General features: G+C 36.2%; 1 non-coding gene across 1 annotated transcript; it reads left to right on the forward strand.

Annotated features, from left to right (window-relative positions):
- The first annotated feature begins 7,966 nt into the window (after positions 1 to 7,966).
- On the forward strand, positions 7,967 to 8,073 carry LOC127116538 (small nucleolar RNA R71). The gene has a single exon (XR_007801366.1). It is a non-coding gene; the product is annotated as a small nucleolar RNA R71 (small nucleolar RNA).
- Positions 8,074 to 15,928: the final 7,855 nt, after the last annotated feature.

Consider the following 15,928-nt stretch of genomic DNA (forward strand, 5'->3'; position numbering starts at 1 on the left):
CTGTATATAAAATATAGTCTATCGGATACTTGACTACAAGTGCACAGTCTAGTCGTTTAGTTTTAAAAGATATCGAACCCACAGGGACCGATGGTCAAACTAATTCTATCGATGTCACTATGTTTAGCTAAGGCGATGATATTTAGATATTTGGTTGAATAAAAATTAAATCTAAAGAAAATTAAGTTTTTAAGAAAATATTAATGAAGGGATATCAGTATGCAACACATTAATCGTCAAGGACTCGATAAGTCATCGGTGTATATTTTAATTACCGAATACCTTTTAGTAGAAAATATTCATTTAAAAGGCTTTATCTCACACTCTCGTGATTGTTGACTCGTACTATACTTTTAAGTCAGAATGAACGCTCTCACTGTCCTATTTGAAGTTAAAAATACTTTTTGAAAATAAATAAGCTCTATTTGCTTTTAAAGTGCTCTCGCTGTTTTTAAAACCAATGCCTAGTTTTTAGTATCCAGTTCGACCCTCACGCTCTCGCGATTGTCGATTCTAACCTTAGTTAATTTCCCACTCTCGTGGAAAAATCGTATTAAATAGCTTAAACTCTCAAGACATAGTTAATTAAATTCAAATTAAAAACCACAGCCAAAAAGATTATTTGAGAAAAGAAGTTTACACCGATTATTATTAAATCCCGTCTAATTAAATTGTTTACATATCGATACCGGTAGTTTAGCCAGACATGTTAAATAATGCAAACACAGACGAACAGAAACAAATTAACAATAAAGCAAACAATAATTGAATAAAAACCTGGAACTTTAATTAATTGAATATGCTGAATCTTGAAGTACTTGAGCAGTGCTCCACAGGTCGGTAGGATGCTGCTTCTTCGAAACAAATGCGTAAGCTAAATTAAAAAAGTTGCAGTAGTTACCCAATGTAGGAAACTACTGCTTTTGGCTAAATGAAAAATAGAAAGGAAAGGGAAAATTCAAAGCTCTGAATTGAATGGTAAACAAATTGCGGTAAAAGAAAACAATGCTTGCTGAAGAAAAATAACGGAAAACAAAATTGCAGTGGAAAAAAAATTCAAAGAAATAGGATTTTGGAGATGGTTTGAGAGAGGAAAAATCTGAGAGAGCCCGCAGGTTTCCAACTTCCATCCTTTTATAGTACCCCTTGGTCTTCGTGGTTGAGAAAAATAAGAATGACTTGATTGAGTGAGAGGTTCACGGGAAAGTGGAATGAGGAGCGAAAACTGGGGCGACGTGGATCACTTCTGTTTGAATTTATTATGCTGACTCTGCCTTTGTGACAGTCGTGATGGGCCTGTGGCGTTCGTCACAACCAAGGCGTGACGATCGTGACGGGCTGTGTGACGAGCATCACAAGCACAAAATCCTTGAATTCTGCTTTTTCTGCTTTTCTCTTTTGTTTCTTCTTCTTTTCCTTACTTTTCTATACTTTGCTTATTTACGCGTGGGAATTGAAATACCTGCAAAAATAACTCAAACACTTGCGGAATAATTGGAATATAATTGAAAACGGTACGATTTTTGAATGTAAATCAAGGCAAATATACGATACATTTTCGTGTTATCAAAGTCCCCTATACTTGAATCTTTGCTTGTCCTCAAGCAAATAATCAGTATGAAATTTGAAACACTAGTTAAACGCGAATACATGACACATTTACAATTCGTACGTGGTTGTTAGGTATTTCTTTAGAATGACAGATACTCAAGTAAAACACTAAAGATACAGCGACGACACAAGCAACAAGCATTAACCTAAATCTCTCCTTTATACAAACCAATTCGAATCAGGCTATTATAGCTCAACCTAATGCTTCTTGTTCCTATTTCACCCGGTTTCATTCTAGCGCAATCACATTAAGCCTTTTGCCTTTACATGTACTTAGTGAAGTAGCCAGTTAGTGGCTTTGATCCTTTTTTAGCACGGGGTCTGGTACACTAATGTGGTAACCCTTTATCTATCCCATTTGAAGGTTGTGGGGGATCGAACCGTAGTTCTCCCTACTGAGTCCAATACCAGGTACCTCTAGACCAATCAACAATGGGTTTTTCTTTCCTTTTGTATATCTTGCAACCGTTTGTATGGTGCATTTTAAATTTCTCAACAGCAAAAGGATCTTCTCAATTCGTAGGCATCAATCACTTATATTCATCGGCTCTTCACATGGTTTGTGTTTAAGACAGTGCTGATTGCTAGTATAAACTACTAGGGGTTAATCTAGAAGAAAAACTTAAGATATCGGTATGATGGGTATTCAAACTGACCTCGCAAAAGTGAGAGATCTAAGGTGTCACGACAATATCAATCTTGTTAGGTTTTTCTCTGCTTCCTAACAGAACCTATGTAAGACAACCTATATACTCGTAGGGTATGCATAGAAACAATTTTTTTTGTTATGGCTAATTAAATGGAAACAAATAAACGATTAGATAGAAACAAATAAACAGAAGAAAAGACAATTTTTTTGTTTTGGCTAATAGAAACAATTAAACGAAAGACAAGGATTCCCTCCCATACTTAAACAAAGCATTGTCCTCAATGCGACACAATAAAGTGAAAAAAAAGGAGAAACAGGAGGATCACTACTCTTCGCCATGACGTTGGGCTCTATGTGCTCTATCTCTTACTCGTGCATGTTCACTTCTACCATGCTGGGTAGGGTTAGGGTGGTGATCTCCAGTTAAACTACTCCAAAAGTAATCCAAGTCAATGTCATCTATTAATTCCTCCTGGCGGGTAGTGAATACAAATGGGCCACTAGGAAATCCTAGAAGGTCAGCAAGGTCTCTATGGTTATAAGTGAAATCCATACCAAACATCCTAAAGGAAATCAACCCTTTGTTGAGTCCGTAACCATGATCGGGGTTGTAAACTAGGGAGCTAAGGAATTCTAGGGTAAGCTCACAGTATGTGACAAACCTTCTTTTTATATCAGCATTCTCCCAATCAAGCTGGTTAAACATAAACAAGATACTATCGTGGATACCTAGCCTATCCATGGTAAGTCCATCATAATATATGTATAAAGCCATATCCTTCTGAGCTAAATAATCATAACGCCTTCTCTGAACTCCGCCTCTGAAAATTGTATCTACTTGTTGCATGATGAAAATTAGTTACTAACTAGTTATAAGTTTTCCTGTTAATCAGTAGCCAATATTACTAAGTTAGTAACGAAAAACAACCAATACGTTACTGCATAGAATCAAGGAATGGGAGCAAAATAAATGTAACAATCAAAGAAGGAAAACACTTAAAATACAAAACATAAAAATAAAAAAATCAATAACAAATTAAAAAGAGGCGGGTTGTCTCCCAACAAGCACTTTGTTTAATGTGGTAAGTTCAACAGTAACGTCGCGATATATCAGTTTTAGGGTTGAGCGGGCAGCTCTATAAGTCTTAGACTATTTGAGTAGTTTCTATTGTCAATATGATGATAATGCTTTAATCGCTGCCCGTTTACAATGAACGGTTCACTATTTCTACCCTTGATTTCTATCGCACCGCTTTTAAAAACTTTTGTAATTTCAAAAGGGCCTGACCACCTAGTTTTAAGTTTTCCCGGAAAAAGCTTAAGTCTTGAATTAAATAGTAACACTACGTCACCGACATTAAACTTTTTCCTAGATATACATTTATCGACCCATTTTTTAGTTCGTTCTTTGTATATCTTGGCATTCTCATAGGCGTCTAGTCTAAGTAATTCCAATTCGTGAATGTCTAAAATTCACTTCTCACCTGCGGAAGTATAATTTAGATTTATGGTCTTAATTTCCCAATAAGATTTGTGTTCTAACTCCACAAGGAAATGACTTGATTTACCATAGACTAATTTAAAAGGTGTGGTCCCTATTGGGGTCTTGTAGGCTGTCCTATATGCCCACAGAGCTTTATTTAGTTTAAATGACCAGTCTTTTCTAGATATTTCGACAATCTTTTCTAGAATTTGTTTGATCTCTCTATTCGAAACTTCGACTTGCCCACTGGTTTATGGGTGATAAGGTGTTTCTACACGGTGTTGGACTCCATACTTCAAAAGAAGTTTTCCAAAGGTATTTTATATGAAATGGGAGCCACTGTCACTAACTACTAGTTTTGGCACACCGAATCTAGGAAAGATTATGTTCTTGAACAGGTTAATCACTACTCGTGTGCCATTTGTCGAAGAAGCTACAACCTCGATCCATTTTGAAACGTAATCGACAGCTACAAGTATGTACTTATTACCAAAAGAAGACGGGAATGGTCCCATGAAGTCAATCCCCCACACATCAAAGACTTCCATTTCTAAGATGCCTGTTTGTGGCATTTCGTCCCGTCTTGAAACGTTACCAGTGCATTGGCATGAGTCACAATTTATAACTGCATTATGGACATCTTTCCATTGAGTAGGACAAAAGAGGCCAGATTGTAAGATCTTAGGATAAGCTTTTGAAGTGCTTGTGTTCCCACCATAGGGAGCGAAATGGCAATCAGAGATTATATTGTTTATTTCATCCTCAGGAACACATCGATGGAAAATGCCGTCGGTACCTCTCTTGAAAAGCAGAGGTTCATCCCATTAGTACTATTTTAGATCATGAAATAATTTCTTCTTTTGTTGGTATGATAAGTCTGGTGGAAGTGCTCCAACAGCTAGGTAGTTGACTAAGTCAGCATACCATGGCAGGCAGAGTTATATTCGTATGAATTTCTTCCACGGATTCTTCTATTTCGGTATCATTTAAGGTTAGCTCAGACATGTCGCTTTCCATTTGGGCTATAAGTCGTTCGTAAGGGAAATCATCATTGATTGGAACTTGTTCAGGCTTATTCCCTTCGATCCGTGATAAGTGATCTGCTACTACGTTCTCAGTACCTTTCCTATCTTTTATTTCTAAGTCAAATTCTTGTAAGAGTAGGATCCATCTTAAGAGTCTTGGTTTGGCATCCTTCTTACTTAGCAAGTATCTAATAGCAGCATGATCAGTATAGATGATGATTTTTGCTCCTACTAAGTAAGAACGGAATTTGTTTAAAGCGAACACAACAAATAGAAGTTCCTTTTCAGTGGTGGCGTAGTTCATTTGGGCAGGATCTAAGGTTCTACTTGTGTAGTAGATCGCATGAAGTTTTTTATCTTTCCTTTGTCCTTGCATTGCGCCTACGGTATAGTCACTCGCATCACACATGATTTCGAATGGTAATCTCCAGTCAGGTGGTTGCATGATAGGTGTGGTGATTAAAGATGTTTTTAATTGTTCAAATGCTGTTAAACATTTCTCATCAAAGATAAAGTCAGCGTCTTTCATTAATAAACTAGTCAGTGGTTTGGTAATTTCGAGAAATCTTTGATAAATCATTGGTAGAAACCGGCGTGTCCTAAAAAGCTTCGTATTTCTCGTATGGTTTTTCGAGGTTGAAGATTTTCTATAATTTCGATCTTAGCTTTGTCTACTTCAATTCCTTTATCATACACTACATGTCCTAGAACTATTCTTTGTTGGACCATGAAATGGCATTTCTCCCAGTTCAATACGAGATTCACCTTTACGCATATTTCAAGTACCATTTTAGGGTTTGATAGACATCCTTCGAAGCTTTGCCCACAGACAGAAAAATCGTCCATAAATACTTCCATAATGTCGTCTATAAAGTCAGCGAAGATTGACATCATGCATCTTTGGAATGTTGCGGGAGCGTTGCATAGTCCCAATAACATTCGTCGATAAGAAAATGTACCATAAGGGCATGTGAAGGTTGTTTTCTCTTGGTTGTCAGGATGGATAGGAATTTGAAAGAATCCTGAATAACCGTCTAGATAGCAGAAGTGGGAATGCTTAGCCAATTGTTCAAGCATTTGATCAATGAAAGGCAGAGGAAAATGATCCTTTCGAGTGGCTTTGTTCAGTTTCCTATAGTCGATGCACATTCTACTTTCGGTCATAACTCTTTGTGCTATAGATTCTCCCTTCTCATTCTTAACAACTGTAACACCCCCTTTCTTGGGTACTACATGAATGGGGCTAACCCATTGACTATCGAAGATCGGGTATATGATTCCTGCATCTAATAACTTCTTTACTTCATCCTTGACTACAATACTTAAGATTGGGTTGATCCTTCTCTGGTGTTCTCTAGAGGTTTTACAATCTTCCTCTAGCATAATGCGATGCATACAGATAGAAGGACCTATTCCTTTTAGATCAACAATGTTGTAGCCTAACGCAATTGGATATTTTCTTAAGACATCTAGTAACTTTTCAGTTTCAATCTGTCCTAAGTTTGCGTTGACTATTACTAGTCTTTTGAGTTCAGTGTCTAGGAATTCGTATCTTAGGTTCTTGGGTAGTGTTTTTAATTCTAAGTCTGGTTTCTTTGGGCATGGCATGTGATTGGCTGTAAGTGCTAAGCATTCGCTTAGACTGTCATTTTGGTATGGTTTATGCCAATTATCATCTTCAAAGATTGGAGGGATTTGGATTTTCATTATATCATAATATGTGGTTTCTTGCATCTCCATCTCTCTTACGCACTCGTCTATGACATCAAGTAGATAACAAGTATCGTCTATAGCTGGCGTTTGTAAGAATTATGTCAAGATGAATTCAACTTTTTCTTCTCCAACTTCGAATGTTAGCTTACCTCTTTTCACGTCTATTATGGCTCCGACGGTAGCTAAGAATGACCTTCCTAATATGATAAGTGTAGTGGCATCTTCTTTGATGTCCATGATTATGAAGTATGTAGGAATGTAGAACTGTCCTACACGTACTGGGACATTCTCTAGTATATCAACAGGATATTTGATTGAGCGGTCAGCTAATTGAACAGACATCTTGGTTGGTCTTAGTTCTCCCATGTTGATCCTTTTACAGATGGATAGGGGCATTACACTAATGATGGCTCCTAAGTCGCATAGAGCTTTGTCTATGACGAGCTTTCCAATGACACAGGGTATGGAGAAACTACCTGGGTCTTTTAGTTTGGGAGGCATATTATTTTGGATTATTGCGCTACACTCAGCAGTAAGTGTAACTGTTTCGTTATCCTCGATCTTTTTCTTATTGGATAGGATCTCTTTAAGAAACTTGGCATATGAGGGCATTTGTTTGATAGCTTCTGTAAAGGGAATTGTAATATTCAGTTGCTTCAGAAGTTCAATAATATAACAGCATTTGCATGTCCTTTTGGATTAGATTGTGGTTGTCCAGGAAATGTGCCAGCGGGAGCAGCAGTAGATGCTTTTTGTTGAGCCACTTGTGAAATCTGTGTTTCAAGCATTTTGTTATGGGTGGCTAAAACGTCTACTTTGCTCGCTAATTGTTTAAGTTGCTCACTGGTGTGTATATTTTGGTTCAAGAAGTCCTTGTTTGTTTGAGCTTGGGTAACTATGAAACTTTCCATCATCAATTCAAGGTTGGACTTCCTAGGAACGTTAGAAGCATTAGTAGTTGGCTTTTGAAATCCAGGTGGAACAGCGGGTGCTTGGCCAGGTGCATGCAGGGTGTTGTTGTTCTTGTATGAAAAGTTAGGATGGTTTTTCCAACCTGGGTTATAGGTATTTGAATAAGGGTTTCCTCGTGCATAATTTACTTGATCAATGGAGACTCCTGCTAATATCTGACATTCTAGTGCAGTGTGTCCAGGAATTCCACATAACTCGCAGTTTAGAGTCACCACAGCCACAATGGCTCCGGGTGGTCTGGTCAAGTTGTCTAACTTTTGAACAAGGGCATCTACCTTTGCATGGACATGATCAAGGCTACTGATTTCGTACATTCCACCTTTTGTTTGGGACTTTTCTACTGGGGTTCTTTCACCTCCCCATTGGCAATGGTTTTGGGCCATGTTTTCAATGAGTTGATAGGCTTCATTGTATGACTTGTCCATAAGTGCACCGCCCGCGGCAACGTCTTTTGTCAGTCTTGTGTTATACAGAAGCCCGTTGTAAAATGTGTGAATGATCACCCAGTCTTCGAGACCGTGATGTGGACACATCCTCATCATGTCTTTGTATCTCTCCCAAGCATCGTAGAGAGATTCTGCATCTTTTTGTCGAAATTCGTTGATTTGAGCTCTCAGCATAGCAGTTTTGCTTGGCGGAAAATATCGGGCTAAGAAAATGTTCTTCAGTTCTTCCCATGTAGTAACTGAGTTGGATGGCAAGGATTGCAACAAAGCCCAAGCTATGTCTCTTAGAGAGAAAGGAAAAAGGCATAGTCTTTTCGCATCTTGAGATACACCATTCGCATTTACAATGTCTGTGTACTGCACAAACTTGGTTAAATGTTCATTAGGGTCGTCTGTAGGATTTCCAGCAAATTGATGTTGTTGGACAGTTGATAATAATGAGGGTTTCAACTCGAAATCATTCTGATCGATAGCAGGGGCGACAATTCTGTTGTGAGGTTCTTGTTGGGACGGGGTAGCGTAGAACTCTAATTCTGCGATTGGTGGTACTAAGTTTTCGCCTTGTGAGCGAGTACTTGGCATACAACCGAGAAATAAGGGAAAGGAAATTAGTTTTTGCCTCAGTCTATACTGCGCAACGAAAGAATCACACTATTTGACTAAATCAGGTCCCCGACAACGGCGCCAAAAACTTGATATGTGGTCGTGACTGTATATAAAATATAGTCTATCGGATACTTGACTGCAAGTGCACAGTCTAGTCGTTTAGTTTTAAAAGATATCGAACCCACAGGGACCGGTGGTCAAAATAATGCTATCGATGTTACTATGTTTAGCTAAGGCGATGGTTTTTAGAGACTTGGTTGAATAAAAATTAAATCTAAAGAAAATTATGTTTTTAAGAAAATATTAATGAAGGGATATTAGTATGAAACGCATTAATCGTCAGGGATTCGATAAGTCACCAGTGTATATTTTAATTACCGAATACCTTTCAGTAGAAAATATTCATTTAAAAAGCTTTATCTCAAACTCTCGTGATTGTTGACTCAGACTATACTTTAAAGTCAGAATGTACACTCTCGCTGTCCCATTTGAAGTTAAAAATACTTTTTGAAATTAAATAAGTTCTAATTTCTTTTAAAGTGCTCTCGCTGTTTTTAAAATCAATGCCTAGTTTTTACTATCCTGTTCGACCCTCACGCTCTCGCATTTGTTGGTTCTAACCTTAGTTAATTTTCCACTCTCGTGGAAAAATCGTATTAAATAGCTTCTCACTCTCGTGACAAAGTTAATTAAATTCAAATTAAAAACCACAACCAGAAAGATTATTTGAGAAAAGAAGTTTACACCGATTGTTATTAAATCCCTTCTAATTAAATTGTTTACATACCGATGCCGGTAGTTTAGCCGGACATGTTAAATAATGGAAACACAGACGAACAGAAACAAATTAACAATAAAGAAAACATGATTATTTAATAATAAAGCAATAATAACATTAATTGAATAAAAACCTGGAACTTTAATTAATTGAATATGCTGAATCTTGAAGTACTTGAGCAGTCCTCCACAGGTCGGTAGGAGGTTGCTTCTTCGAAACAAATGCTTAAACTAAATTAAATAAGTTGCAGTACTTCTCCAACGTATGAAACTACTACTTTTGGATAAATGAAAAACTTAAAGGAAATGGAAAAATCAAAGCTCTGAGCGGAACGGTAAACAAATTGCGGTAAAAGAAAACAATGCTTGCTGAAGAAAAATAACGGAAAACAAAATTGCAGTGGAAAAATAAATACAGAGAAATAGGATTCTGGATATGGTTTGAGACAGGAAAAACATGAGAGAGCCCGCAGGTTTCCAACTTCCATCCTTTTATAGTACCCCTTGGTCTTCGTGCTTGAGAAAAATAAGGATGACTTTGTTGAGTGAGACATTCACGAGAAAGTGGAATGAGGAGCGAAAACTGGGGCGACGTGGATCACTTCTGTTTGAAAGTCATTACGCTGATTCTGCCTTTGTGACGATCGTGATGGGCCTGTGGAATTCGTCACAACCAAGGCGTGACGATCGTGACGGGCTGTGTGACGAGCGTCACATGCACAAAATCCTTGAATTCTGCTTTTTTCTGCTGTTTCTCTTCTGTTTCTTCTTCTTTTCCTTCCTTTTCTATACTTTGCTTATTTAAGTGTGAGAATTGAAATACCTGTAAAAATAACTCGAACACTTGCGGAATAATCAAAATATAAATGAAAATGATACGATTTTTGAATGTAAATCAAGGAAATTGTACGATACATTTTCGTGTTATCAAGACTCCATACTCTGGAGGAGAAATTCAAGTCTTTGGAGGTTCACATTACTCCTGGCTTGAATGTTATTGATATGTGCCTGGTGCAAGGCCTCGTGATTCTCCAGAAATTAAAGTTCTGGACATTGATAAATATAAGGGGGTTAACTATCCTCGAACTCTCCTTTGAGCTACTACCGTAAGATGGCATCACAAATTAGCAAAGATAAACTCTTTATCAATTATTTCTAGGATAGCCTTAGGGAGGCATCCGTGGAGTGGTACATGCAATTGAAAAAGGGGCAGGTCCAATCTTGGAGGGACTTCACAAAAGATTTTCTCAGACATTATCAATATAACACCAATCTAGCGCGTAATCGTACCCAGCTGTAGGATATGACCCATCACAATAACAAGTACTTCAAAGAATACAACCAGTAATGGAGGGATCTTGCAGCACGAGTCCAACCTCTTCTTCTTGACAATGAATTAATTAATATGTTCATGGGGACTCTCCATATCCAATATATGGAAAATATGGTGGAATCCATATTTCCAAAATTCTCCGAGGTTGTTACTGTAGGAGAAAGAATCTAGAGCCAGGTGAAAAAGGGGAAGCTACCATGTGCAGCCGATGCCTCAAATGGAGAGAAGAAGGCTTATTCCAATATCTAGAAGAAGACGAACGAAAAAATCAATGTTGTTATGGGAGGATGGAAGAAAAATACTTAACAACATGTTCCTATACCATACCACCAAGTTGATGTTATTGTACCTATACTATATCAGGAGCCGATCCAATAACAACAACCTTATCAACAGCTAACTTATCAACAATAACATCAACAGAGTACCCCTCCGCAGTGACAATTCAAGCAAAGAGGACCACAAATACATTAAGACCCTCTTATTGTACCATACAATGAGATATTTCTATACTTGTTCAAAGGCGGACTTTTGACCTTGAAGGAAATGAGGCCAACCACGACCCTTACCCACCGGGTTATGATGCCAATGCTCATTGTGAATTTCATATGGGTGCACCAGGGGACACAATAGAAAATTGTTATGCCTTCAAAAATCATGTACAAGATTTAATTGATTCAAAGGTTGTTACCTTCACACCTACATGCCTGAATGTTGCAATAAACCCTATGTCAGCGCATGCAGTGTTGTTAGTAAATGTTATTGAAGAAGTTGTCGAGGATAGGTTTGAATTGATTATCATGTCGGCCTAAACGAGACAATTATCTTCTAACTTTGGAAAAGTCTAGCCCAATAGCAAATCAAGAAAGTAAAGCTTACTTCATTAATTAAGGCAATCATTAGGCCATATTACCATTTTGCATTACTGTAATTTGTTCTTCTTTGTCTAAGTATTATTTACTTTAATATTGTTATTTGTAAATGGTATTATTAATGAAATCAACATGCCTGTTATGAATGAATGAATGAAATAAGGAATGTAAGAAGTAAACATATGAACATATAAAAACAAAATACAATCAATGATATAAAAGAATATGAGAGTTATAGAAAGATGCCAATCGGGTTGATTATAGTAAATTTCTACAAGAAAATGTTAGTGTACAACATAATACAAATATAAAATGAAATGAAATAGGGAACTAAATCTATTTAAAGCACGAAGAATCTAGGAATCCCAACCCCTTACGTATCTTCTGAAAAGGTTAGGAGGATAACAATTTTGTAAAAATATCAGCAAGCTGATTTTTTTCGTATCCACATATTCAAAAATAACATCACCCTTTTTCAACATGATCCCTAAGGAAATGATGCATATTCTCTATATGTTTAGTCTGTGAATGAAGTACATGATTCTTAGTGAAGCTTATTATGTTAGTGTTATTACATTTGATTGGAACATATCCGAGTTTTATTTCATAATCCAATAATTATTTCTTTAACCATAATATTTGTGAACAAAAATTACTTGCAACTGCATATCCAACCTCGACGGTATAAAGAGAAACACTATGTTTCTTCTTACTTTGCCAAGAAACCAAACAATTTCCAAATGGATGATAAGTTCCACTAGTGCTTTTCCTATCCGACATGCAACCAGAAAAATCAAAATTAGAAAACCTACTAAGCTACATTCGCTTCCTTTGAGAAACCAAAGACCGTGATGGAAGGTTTCGTTAAGATACCTCAGAATTCTTTTTACAATCTTAAAGTGAGATTCCCTAGGATATGTCTGAAATATAGCACACATACATACACTAAAAAATATATGGCTTACTCGTAGTTAAATAGAGAAATGGTTCCTATTGCACCTTTATACTTTGTAATATTGATCTCTACGTCGTTCTCATATTTGTCTATCAACATATTTAACGCTACGGAGGTTGAGATGTTTTTCTAATTTCACATATCGAACTTCTTTAGAAGCTCCAAACAATACTTTATTTTGGTCATGAAAGTTCCATCTTCCGCTTGCTTGATTTAAAATCCAAGGAAGCAGGTAAGCTCTTCCATTAGAGACATTTCAAATTTACCCTGCATCCAACAAGAAAAATACTTACAAATGGATTCATCAGTAGACCCAAATATAATATCATCAACGTAAATTTGAACTAAAATAATATGCTTTACTCTACATCTAGTAAACAAAGTTGTATCCACTTTACCATGATTGAATCTTTTTTTGATTAAAAATCTGCTAAGGCGCTCATCCCAAGCTCTAGGAGCTTGCTTAAGACCATATATGACTCTTTTGAGTTTAAATACATAGTCCAAATTTTCATGGTCCTCAAAACCAGGAGGTTGAGAGACATACATTTCTTCATTTATATATCTGTTAATAAAAGTTGATTTAACATCCATTTGATACAATTTAAAATCTATGCAACATGCGAATGCCAAAAGGAATCTAATAGATTCAAGACGAGATAAAAGAGTATAAGTCTCCTCATAGTCTATTCCATCAGCCTAACCATATAATTTTTCCACTAACCTAACTTTGTTTATAGTAATTATTCCATTCTCATCCACTTTGTTCCTAAACACCCATATACTGCCAATGATGGTTTTATCAGATGGACGTGGAACAAGGTCCCAAACGTCTGAGGTACAATATGAGATATGAAAGAAGAATACTTATATAAATTGTTAAATTGTGATCTTGTACTTACACCTTTCATGATGTCTCCTAACATTTGATCTAACAAATGATATTTTACAACAATCCAATCTGGAGGAAAGATCAACCTGTGTAATAATCCAATCCGATCCAATATTTTGAAACAATCCTCTTTGGTTACTTTTGGACGAGGATCCTCTTTCTGAATATTGTCATCATTCAAGTTTTGTGTTATCACACCTGAAACATCAAAGCAATACCGTTCCCCATCTTTTAGGTTAAGGATAAATCAAAAGTCTATATGTTTTACTCAAAGATGAATACCCTATAAATATACCTTCATCAGGCTTAGCATCAAATTTACCAATATTTTCATTTCCGTCATCTAAAATAAAACATTTGCAACCAAGGTTCGGTTCTATCTCATCCCGGTACTAAAATCTTACTTTGGTTCGAGATCATCCAAATAGTAAAATCTCACAAGTTCTTGGTTAACCCTGTTGCTACCGCGATTTAACTAACCAACTAAACTGAAAGTAAAAAATAAAATGACATAGAGTCACCGCCGAATTTTTTTTATTCGTCACAAAAGAGAGGAGAGGGAAAATAGTCGATGTAACCATTTAGAGGATAAGGATTGGTCTCGTAACCAAATATGTGTTCAAAATTCGATTACGCAAGGGGGAGGTATTATCACCCCTCACATCCATGGTACTCCATGGGAACTATTTAAGTTGTATGCGTGCATGGGTATTTATTTACAAAAAATTTCTTTGTTATTAAAAGAAAGTGGGAAAGAAATGATATTGGGGTTTTTTTATTATTATGCTCGCCACAGATTGGGGCCCTTGTGCCTACGTATCATTCATTGGGTGATGAAGAATCAGAGCTCTATAGTTTGGAGTAGAAAATGTTTGTGTGTTGGTTGATTTTACCTTGAAAAAGGGTTTTCGGTGTGATTCCCTAAGGCATAAAAATGAGTTTGATGGGTTGATGTTGATTTTATGGTTTATGAAAAGATTGTTTGTGGTTAGATTGCAATAAAGACTATAGGCGGAGGTGAATATTTTGGATAAACAAGCCAAGTGATTGTGTCCAAAATAATTAGAGTAAGGGTTGGAGAGCTCCATCCTTACTAATTCTACACCACTTAAGGCTCATGGCTAACAATACTAATCATATATTTATTGTATTTTTGGATTTGATTGGGAAAATGCCACTTGACGTTGGATCAAGGGTTTATTGATTTTGATTTTGTAATGGCGACGTACATGAATATTTACAGAGTAACCAAATGCGAGAAAAAAAGGGTCTCATCTTAAGGTAGCCCAAGAAAAAGACTTGTTTGTGCAAAATGACCTATGAAAACAAGTGGATAATTGGCTTACCGAGGATGTCTCCCTAGGGTAGTGCCATGATTCCATTCTTACAATAAAATATTGCAAGTTTTAAATGAAAATCCAAGTTAGGAGAAAGTGTCAAGAGATAGGGAAAGGTCCACATGCAAGGGTCCTAATAAAATCCTTTAGATCCAACAGTTGGTCACAAATGAATGCATCTTTTTTTTGCCTTTTCGATTCTATCATGTTTTTGTTGTTTTTGATCATATGATGACAATGAGTAAATGATAATGATAAATATGCATGGGATATATATACACAATGATGATAAGTATGATGATGGGTGCTTGAAAGTAAATTACAATACAATAAGTTGACAAGAAAGTAAATCACAAGATGATAAGTTAAGTCAACCATATCAAAGGTTAGCAATGAATAGTTAGTGGTTAGTAATCAAATGTATAAGGTAACTATATAGGGATTATCTATCTATAAGTAAAAGGACTCAAAATATGGTGCATAAAGGGATAACTTATCATTGATGCAAAATATTGAAGATGATACATGATCAACTATCAATAGATTTGAACCAAAGAAAGTTATACAACCCCAAGTCCATCAATCAATGATCTTACAAATGGAAGATTATATCACCCAAATAATTACAAGTTCAAAGATTCAATCCAAGTGTCAAGATTAATGGTCAATGGATACAACACAATCAAATAGAATCAACAAGTGAGGTCGCATCTATGCATCAAATGGTTCAAAACATGGTTAAATAGAGGCAATCTATCAACAAATAAAAGTTTCATGAATGATCCATTGATCATTCATTAACATGTTTGAAATATTTAAAGATTTTATGATCCCTAAAAAAACAATGACCATGACCAAATAGAATGTCATTAACCATCATAAAAAAAAACAAAGGCATACAAATGTCAAATGAAAAATAATAAAAATAAATGATTAAATGGGAAAATAAAATAAATGATACTTGGATGAAGTGTATTTGCAAAGGTGATTGGTTGAAATAAAAAAAATCAAGAGAAGGAAAGAAATTAAAAATGAAAAAGAAAATAAGTGAAACAAAAATGAAAAATAAAGAATAAAAGGAAAAGGAAAGAAAAAGAAAATAAATGGGGGCACTGAGGGTTGAACACATGACCTTGGGGTCATGGGTGAACCCCCTTTCCATTGGGCAAGGCGCCTTGGGTGTCAACTAACACGTTTCATAAAATAAATAATAAACTTCAAAAATAAATAACACATGGCCAAAGCTGGCCGTTAGAT

The sequence above is a fragment of the Lathyrus oleraceus genome, chromosome 1, assembly GCF_024323335.1.
Source record: "Lathyrus oleraceus cultivar Zhongwan6 chromosome 1, CAAS_Psat_ZW6_1.0, whole genome shotgun sequence".
Classification (NCBI taxonomy): domain Eukaryota; kingdom Viridiplantae; phylum Streptophyta; class Magnoliopsida; order Fabales; family Fabaceae; genus Lathyrus; species Lathyrus oleraceus.